The sequence below is a fragment of the Coenobita brevimanus genome, chromosome 25 (assembly GCF_032717465.1).
Source record: "Coenobita brevimanus isolate Jiangsu-jjx chromosome 25, ASM3271746v2, whole genome shotgun sequence".
Lineage (NCBI taxonomy): Eukaryota > Metazoa > Arthropoda > Malacostraca > Decapoda > Coenobitidae > Coenobita > Coenobita brevimanus.
Window position 1 is genome coordinate 10720271 of NC_136978.1, and position 7864 is coordinate 10728134.

At 43.1% G+C, this 7864-nt stretch overlaps 1 non-coding gene across 1 annotated transcript; it reads right to left on the reverse strand.

The window, feature by feature from the left end:
• Positions 1-6997: 6997 nt before the first annotated feature.
• Positions 6998-7116, reverse strand: LOC145393958 (5S ribosomal RNA). Its single transcript, XR_013896308.1, has one exon. It is a non-coding gene; the product is annotated as a 5S ribosomal RNA (ribosomal RNA).
• Between the last annotated feature and the right edge of the window lie 748 nt (positions 7117-7864).

A 7864-nucleotide genomic window follows, 5' to 3' on the forward strand; every position in this document is an offset into this window, starting at 1 on the left:
ACACTGCCTTACTTTCTTTACCTCCTTCCAAAACAATTTCTTACTCTCCTTCCATTTCACACTCAGATTCCTCCCAAACTCCTCATCCACTTTCTTTTTACTCTCCTTCACCAGTCTCTTAACCTCCCTTCTCCTGCTCACATATACCTCTCTCTTCTCTCTCTCATCTTCTCCCCTACCTCTACTCGCTAACCATTCACTATATGCCTTCTTCTTTTGTTCCACAGCTCGTTTCACCTCATCATTCCACCATGCTGTCCCTTGCACACCCTTGCATCTCCTCCTCACTCCACAAACCGCCTCACACGCTGCGCCTATCTCTTCCGTGAATATCTTACATACGTCTTCCACCCCTTCCATCTGCTCTAGCTCATACCTTCCCAGTCTTTCTTCCACTATGCTCTTATACTCTGTCATTTTCTCACTATCTTGCAATTTCTCCACTCTTCTCACAGGAGTTGCTTCCTCCTGTCTTCCCCTTCGTCTCCTCAACCACTTTCTTTGCAGCTCTACCTTGGCCATCACTAAGTGATGGTCCGAGACTCCATTCCCCCACCCTCTCGCATCCAACACTTGTCTTCTCATTCGCTCATCCACACACACGTAGTCTATCATTGCCTTTCGTTCAACAAGTTCACCATCCATCCTCCTCATTACTCTCCATGTTTACCGGTGGATCATCTTATGCCGAAAGTAGGTGTTGGCTATTGCCAACCCCTTACAAGCACAGATGTCCATCAAAGCACTTCCATTCCCATCTACATCAGCTGGCACACCCCACTGACCAACCACTCCATCCACTCGTACATTCCCAACTTTGCCATTCATGTCTCCAATCAACAGTACTCTCTCGCTCCTCTCAAACTTGTCCATACACGCTTCTACACTCGCCCAAAACTCATCTTTCACTCTTGCCACTCGATCATCTGTCGGGGCATACACACATACAATCGCCCACGCTTGTATACCTACTTTCATCCTCGCCCATACAATCCTTGCACCCACTGTTCCATACTCTCTTATATTCTCCTTCCACTTCTTGCTTATCATCAGACATACTCCCTCTCTTGCCCTCTCATTTTCATTGACTCCCGCACATATACCTAAACCATATTCCCATTCTCTCACCCTTTCACCTTTCCATTTAGTTTCAGTCAATCCAAATATATCCACTTTTGCATCCTCAAGCACCTGAACAATCTCTCTCTCACTTCATCATTCACTCCTCTCACATTCCACGTTCCCACCCTAAGAATGTCCACAGCCACAAAGAAGACAAGCCACTTTGACTGAACTAACACCAGACATTGTTCAACTGAGAAAAATACTGTACTAGCAGTCAAAGGCATAAAAAATAACATGAGGAACCTTTCTATCACAAAATTCTTGCAGTATATCTAGCTAACACTTCCTGCAATCTCTCTACTATCTGTGTGTATCTGTGTAATGTTTAAAAATCAGTGTACTTGTCTGTCTATCTATCAACTTGAAATAATGCTGAGCTGAGGCAATAGCTTAGCAAGGAGACATGCTAATCATGAAGAAGTGAAATGGCAAGATTTCAAAACCATCTGCTACTGGTATAGGCTACCTGGGGAATTTACTTACTGTACTCTTGTTACTCTAACATGGCATAAAATAAGCATCTCAGCACTAGTTTATCAAGTAGAATGCTAGTCATGAAGAAGTGCAATGGGATGGATGTAGACATGTAGAATTGTGTTACTCTACCACTGAGATATATGAATAAAGCTGGTGAATGGACAAACCCCAGGCCAAATCAAGGTGCCAGAAGTATGATAATTGAGCACGGACGAATATAAATAAGTTAAAAATCCATCCATCCATCATCCAATCCTATGTCGCCCCACAGAGGAGCTTAGGAACCCAGGGCTAGGCAAGTTGGTCCTGACATTTGAGATGAGAGTGAAATAAGTTAAAAATAAAGTTATTATTATCCTCAGACCCCCAACACATCACTCTCAGTTGAATAAAACCATCTGGTGTTAGTTGGAATAAAGACAGTTGCTCTCCCACTTACGAACATCTTAGCTAAGAAAAATTGTTGTTGAGATTAAAGACTTACCGGATTGATATTTCATAAGGCTTTGTAGTTGCCAGCCTGATAGTACCAGGGATTGACTCCTGGCACTGCATCATCCTATCCTATCATCAATCATTGTTGTCGTCCTCATCATCGTTGATTGGCAAGTAAATCAGTACAGTACCTATATCAAGTTAACTGGCTTTGTATACCCTAGTGGTGGAATAATCTAGTTATGGAGCCTAGCACTGCCATTAATCATAATTATTATCATCATTAGGCATTATCATCATCAGTCAACTCTTTTTCCCATCCAACGATGGGGTGAGGAATTCTCTATTTGAATATCGTAAGTAGGGAAGCAACTGTTAAACTCTGTCCATCTCAACTTGGCTTAAAGCAATCTGGAAAAGATGCAGAGCCACAGGATTCCTATCCTTGTCTTACTCTGCTTCTGGGCTTTGGGGATTAGGCTGCCAAAGACAAAACTCTCCGCCAAGTCAAGGTGGATGAACCAAAAAATTTCCAACTCACATTTCAGAAGAGTCGTAGTAGCTGTAGCAGTAGTAGTACCAGTAGCAGTAGTAGTAGTAGTAGTAGGTGCAGTTGTGTAGATAATTTTCAAGACTGATGGCCCAAGGGAATTAAAATGGCGCAGGTATTTCCCCAGAGATTAGAGGTCACTGAGTAAACACACATTAATGAGCCAACACCACTAGCTCCAGCACAGCAGCACCAATTTCAGCAAGGAAGCACAAAGTCCAGCAAGGCAGCAACGAGTCCAGCACGGCAGAGACAACTTCAGCCAGGCAGCACCAAGTCCAGCATGGCAGCACCAACACAGCAATTGCAGGAACAGCAGCATGAGTAACACAGACAGACCCTGGTAACAGGGCAAGTTTTTAGGAGATAATCTCAGGTCTATTGATAATTTAACCCTTTTGTCTGTGGAGGAGTTCAATATACATGTTAATTAACCCCTAGTGTACTGGTGCTGGAACGGCACTAATAGGATATGGGGGGAGGCGGCTGCATGAGGGGGTTACTAGGGGGCCCTGAGGTGTGTGAGGGAGAGTGTATGGGTGCTTGAGTACACTTGTACTGACCACAGCCAGCCTTTAGGGAGTATCATACTGTCAAGAATTACTAAAAAAGAGTGAAATAATGTGTAAAGAGTGTGTAAATAATAGTGAATACTTAAACAGACATAAATTTGATAGAAAATATGTATCATGGAAAACATAAAATAACCCATCTTTATTAGTTACTTTCTTGCGTTTTTTTGCTATTTTAGTTATAATATCATGTTCATACGGCATTGTGAATTAGACACACTCAACACTTATTCTGGCACGAGGTAATCATCCCTCTTCCCTCCACCAATACCATCAACACACCACCGCGACTTTGAACATGCTCAGCCCAGCCGCCACACACCGGCTCCCTCACACCACACCACCACCTCCAAATTGCCAACAGGGAATAAGTAAAACTTATGTGTTTTTTGTCATCTGTGACTGATTTGTAATGAAAAAAATAAATACAGTATATATATTGGGGGGAAAATTGATTTTCCTGAAAATAACCCGGTTCTGGGACGTGGTTAAGTATACCCATGCCCAGTGCCTAAGGGTTTAAATTCTCCTGTGCCTGGGGTTGCACCTACTACAACTAATAGTAGCCACACAAGACCTAAGACGAACAAATCCATTTTACATCATCTGCCTGGCTCAATTCCCTGGTTATAGTCCCTCAAGTACTTCCTTATTCCCAGATAGGATGATGGTTGACTGCAGCAGATGGGTGACTGCAGCAGATGGGTATCTTCATGCCTGCAGTCCACTGAGTTCCCATAAGTCTCTCCTAATATGAATAAAACAGTCTGGTGGTAGCAAATATACACTAGGCTCTATGATGGCATCAGAAGGTTCCATACTACAGGTTTCTTAACCCTAGGTTGGACAATTCGATCAACCAAACTTCCCTGAAAACCTTGTATATGGAGCCAATTTTTTTACTCTCACAGAAGTAAAAAGTGTTATGCCCAAGGTTTAGAGCTTGAATATACACACCTTACGCCGCAAACCAAAGCATTCTAGACCAACTATACTGAGCTGTAACCTGTCAAAGATCATCAAAAATTGACACTGGCAACCCTCGCATATAGGGAGGGGAAAAAAAAAAATTGCACCAACATTATATGGTATTATAGAATAAAAGATCTTGACTTTACACACCAGAAAATGAATATAACATTCTCATATGTCAAATGTTTACCACGTAGCTACAGCAAGAAAGTAGCTGGAGGTGGAGAGAGTATGAGGGGGTGGAGGGAGGAGAATGAGGGAGGAAGGTGGAGGGAGGATGGTGAGGGGGGGGAATGTGGCATGGAAAAATAAGCTTTATAAAGTTAGTACAAGGAGCTGCGAGTCCAGTCACAAGTGAGGGAGGAGGAGAGGGAACAAAAGGTTTGGGGTAGAGGTAGGTGTTGAGAGGGCAGTGGAGGAATCACCCCCACTCACCATGGGTGGGGGCCTGGATCCTCCCCCCTCCCTACTCAGGACTCGGTTCTCATTGGTTTGCATCAATATATGTCACAATCGGGCCAAAGCCTAGTGTCCGAAGTTTTTTACAAAGGTTCCTCTATCGATCCTATTAGGCATCAACCAAATTCTGGAAAAGGATTGATCAATTCTATTGGTACTTTAGGGGTTAAGGAAAGTAAAACATGTTATACCCCCCTACACACACAAACACACACACACACACACACACACACACACACACACACACACACACAAAATCCTGCAACTTTCTTTCAACCCTTGCAGGACAAGGTAAAGTTCAGTTAGTCAAAAAAATAAGTAAAAATAATAAGAATAACTATTTTGTCTCAATGGCATGCCAAATGGGCCACACCCCCACTCATCATTCAAGCCTCTGGAATTCTGATACCACCACACAGGCACAGCTATCCACATACACACACACACACACTTCATAACAACTATCCAATAACCCGTCCAACACCTTTCAAGTTAAATAAGTGCTGTCAACCCTTGTCATGTACTCCTCCACACAAAACTCATCCTCTCACCTTTCTCCTACTACAATCATCTTTTATCTATTCATCATTTTTATCTCCTCAGTAAAAAGATTAATTATAAACTAAAATGTGATAATAGTCCCTGGTCTGATCATATCTACACTAGCTAGCTATCAGTCTATTGCCAGATGCTTTAATCCTGTAAGGGGTGGCCACAAGCAAATCGCCTCCATGTTCCCCCTGTCCTCTGCCATTTCACTGCCCTGCTCCCAGCTCACCCCCCCCTCCCCTTCCATATACCTCCCCAATCCTCCACCTCATCCACAGTCTACCCCCCTCTCTCCCTCAACTCCCTATCCCCAAAACAGGAGGATGGTGGACTGTAGGGGAAAGTAACTTCTGATTTCCTATCCAGACAGGACCACAGAAAGAAAAATAAAAAAAAGTCACAATAAGACGCTTACCAGAGAGTGGAGGCAGATGGTTGGTAATACCATGATTTGGCAGCTGGTTGGTATTAATTTGGCACCTGGTTGATATTCGGCTTTCTTCTCCCCCTTCCCCCTCTCTGTCGGCAGTTTCTAAAGCTGGGTCAACTCACACACCTGAAAAATATGGTATACATTAGTCCATTCCTTCCAAACCTTGATTAACAATTGTATCTGGTTGCCAGCAAGAACAGTATCACCTGGGGACAGTAATTACAAGACACTAAGTTGTAAAATGTCTTTAACCCGCCACGTGCCAGCTATTTTTAGCCCTATGGGTCACCCCAGTGCCGGCCATTTTCCGACCTTTTTTTTGGGGGGTGGGGGGGTGGCTAAAATGATAATTTTGTTGTGGAAACAATGAATTTCGCCATTAAAATCCTCACCGCGGCTCAAAAATGAGTTTTATTAAGTCCTGCATACTCGTGTACAGGTATACCCACTCTCTCACGCTCACCACGTATGTGAAAGCCGTTTTCTATGTAAGGTATCCCCAGGTATTTATGATGGGAAGGTATAGCAATGTTCAATACACTTTTCTGATTACTTATTACTTCAGCATCTATCACAATTTGCATGTCTTTCTCACTGTGAATGCATTATCTTACACTTACTTGAAGATAGGTACAACCTGACTTCATTACGTACAGTCCTGGCACTTACAAGAAGGTATTTACAACTTGAGTTCACTATATACTCCTTACACTTACAAGAAAATATTTACAACTTACACTTACATGAAAATAATTACAAAATGCCTTCACTATGTTCAGCACTGGGAGAAGGCACATAGGTAGAGTGAGGCAGAGCGAGTATGAGGGGGGGTGCAAGTGAGTGTATAGCCTTGACAGCCTGGGGGATGGTAGAGGAACAGTTACCTTACATGCCAGCCAATTTTTACCCGCGAATCTTGAAAAATGCGGTCACAGCGGTTTTTTATTTTAAACCATTTTAAAACGGCACTGGCACTGGCCGCGGAATTATGTCAGACCATTTTCAAATGGAACTGGTACGCGGTGGGTTAATAATAATAATAATAATAATAATAATAATAATAATAACAACAACAATCATCATCATCATCATCATCTAGACCTCCTTTCCCACCTTAGGGCAGGGTGAGGAGAAGCAATCTCCAGAAAGCCCAAATCTGCCCAATCCAATGGGCCACGCTTCCATTTGCTCACCATTCAGGCCCCCAGAATCCTGGCTCTATCTGATATGCCAAAAACAGTCATCACGCTCTGCAGCTGGACATAAACGAATCCGATAGAATCAACAATAATAAAAATAATAATATCATTCATTCATTCATTGCCAGACGCCATGTATCCCAGACGGGGTGGCCAATGGCTTAGAGTTAATTGTTTTACAGGGAGGGGCACTAATCCTCCACCAACCCCACTTGACACGTAGGGATGCCAACAGCATCTGGTGTTCCCAGGCGGTCACCCATCCAAGTACTAACCAGACCCAACGTTGCTTAACTTCACTGATCGGACGGGAAGCGGTGTACTCAACTTAGTATGGCCGTTATAATATAATAATAATAATAACAATCTATCTATCTATTGCCAGACGCCTCAATCTCGTCCATCCATCCATCATCCAATTCTATGTTGCCCCATGAAAAGCATAGAAGCCCAAGGCTAGGCAAGTTGGTCCTGACATTTAAGATGAGAGTGACCAGCCTCACTCATCCCTGAGTGGCATTACATGAGCAATAACCCCAACCACCCCTTGGATATAAACCTTCACCGGCTCAATCCGATTGGAGTGCTGTAATTACCCACTAAACCACCAGGTGCCAGAATTTGGTTATATGGTTACCACCCAGCGTAGTAAATGGTTTCCTGGTGAACAGGAAACCACTGGGCTTGTCACTCAGTGTAGAGTCACCCATAGGCAGAAGGAAGAGGAAAGAATGAAAGAAAGACAAAAGAGGGAGTGTAAAGTCACCCGTAGGCAGAAGGACGAGGAAAGAATGAAGTAAAGAAAGACAGAAGAGAAAGGAAGGAATGGAGAGAGGAGAGGAAAGGACAGACACCCGAGAGCAGCACTACATCGAGTGAGTGGATGGTGAGCGCCCACACCTACCACAAAATAATAATAATAATAATAATAATAAAAATGCAGTATTCCAGTCTGCAGTCCACATACAGTATACTCGTACACTGGCTATAGTTTACATACTAAAGGGACAAAAAATTTCACCATATGCTGAATTAATCTGCTTTTCAATACAAAGAATTAAAGAAATCAGAGTATATCACACTTCAAGGGTTG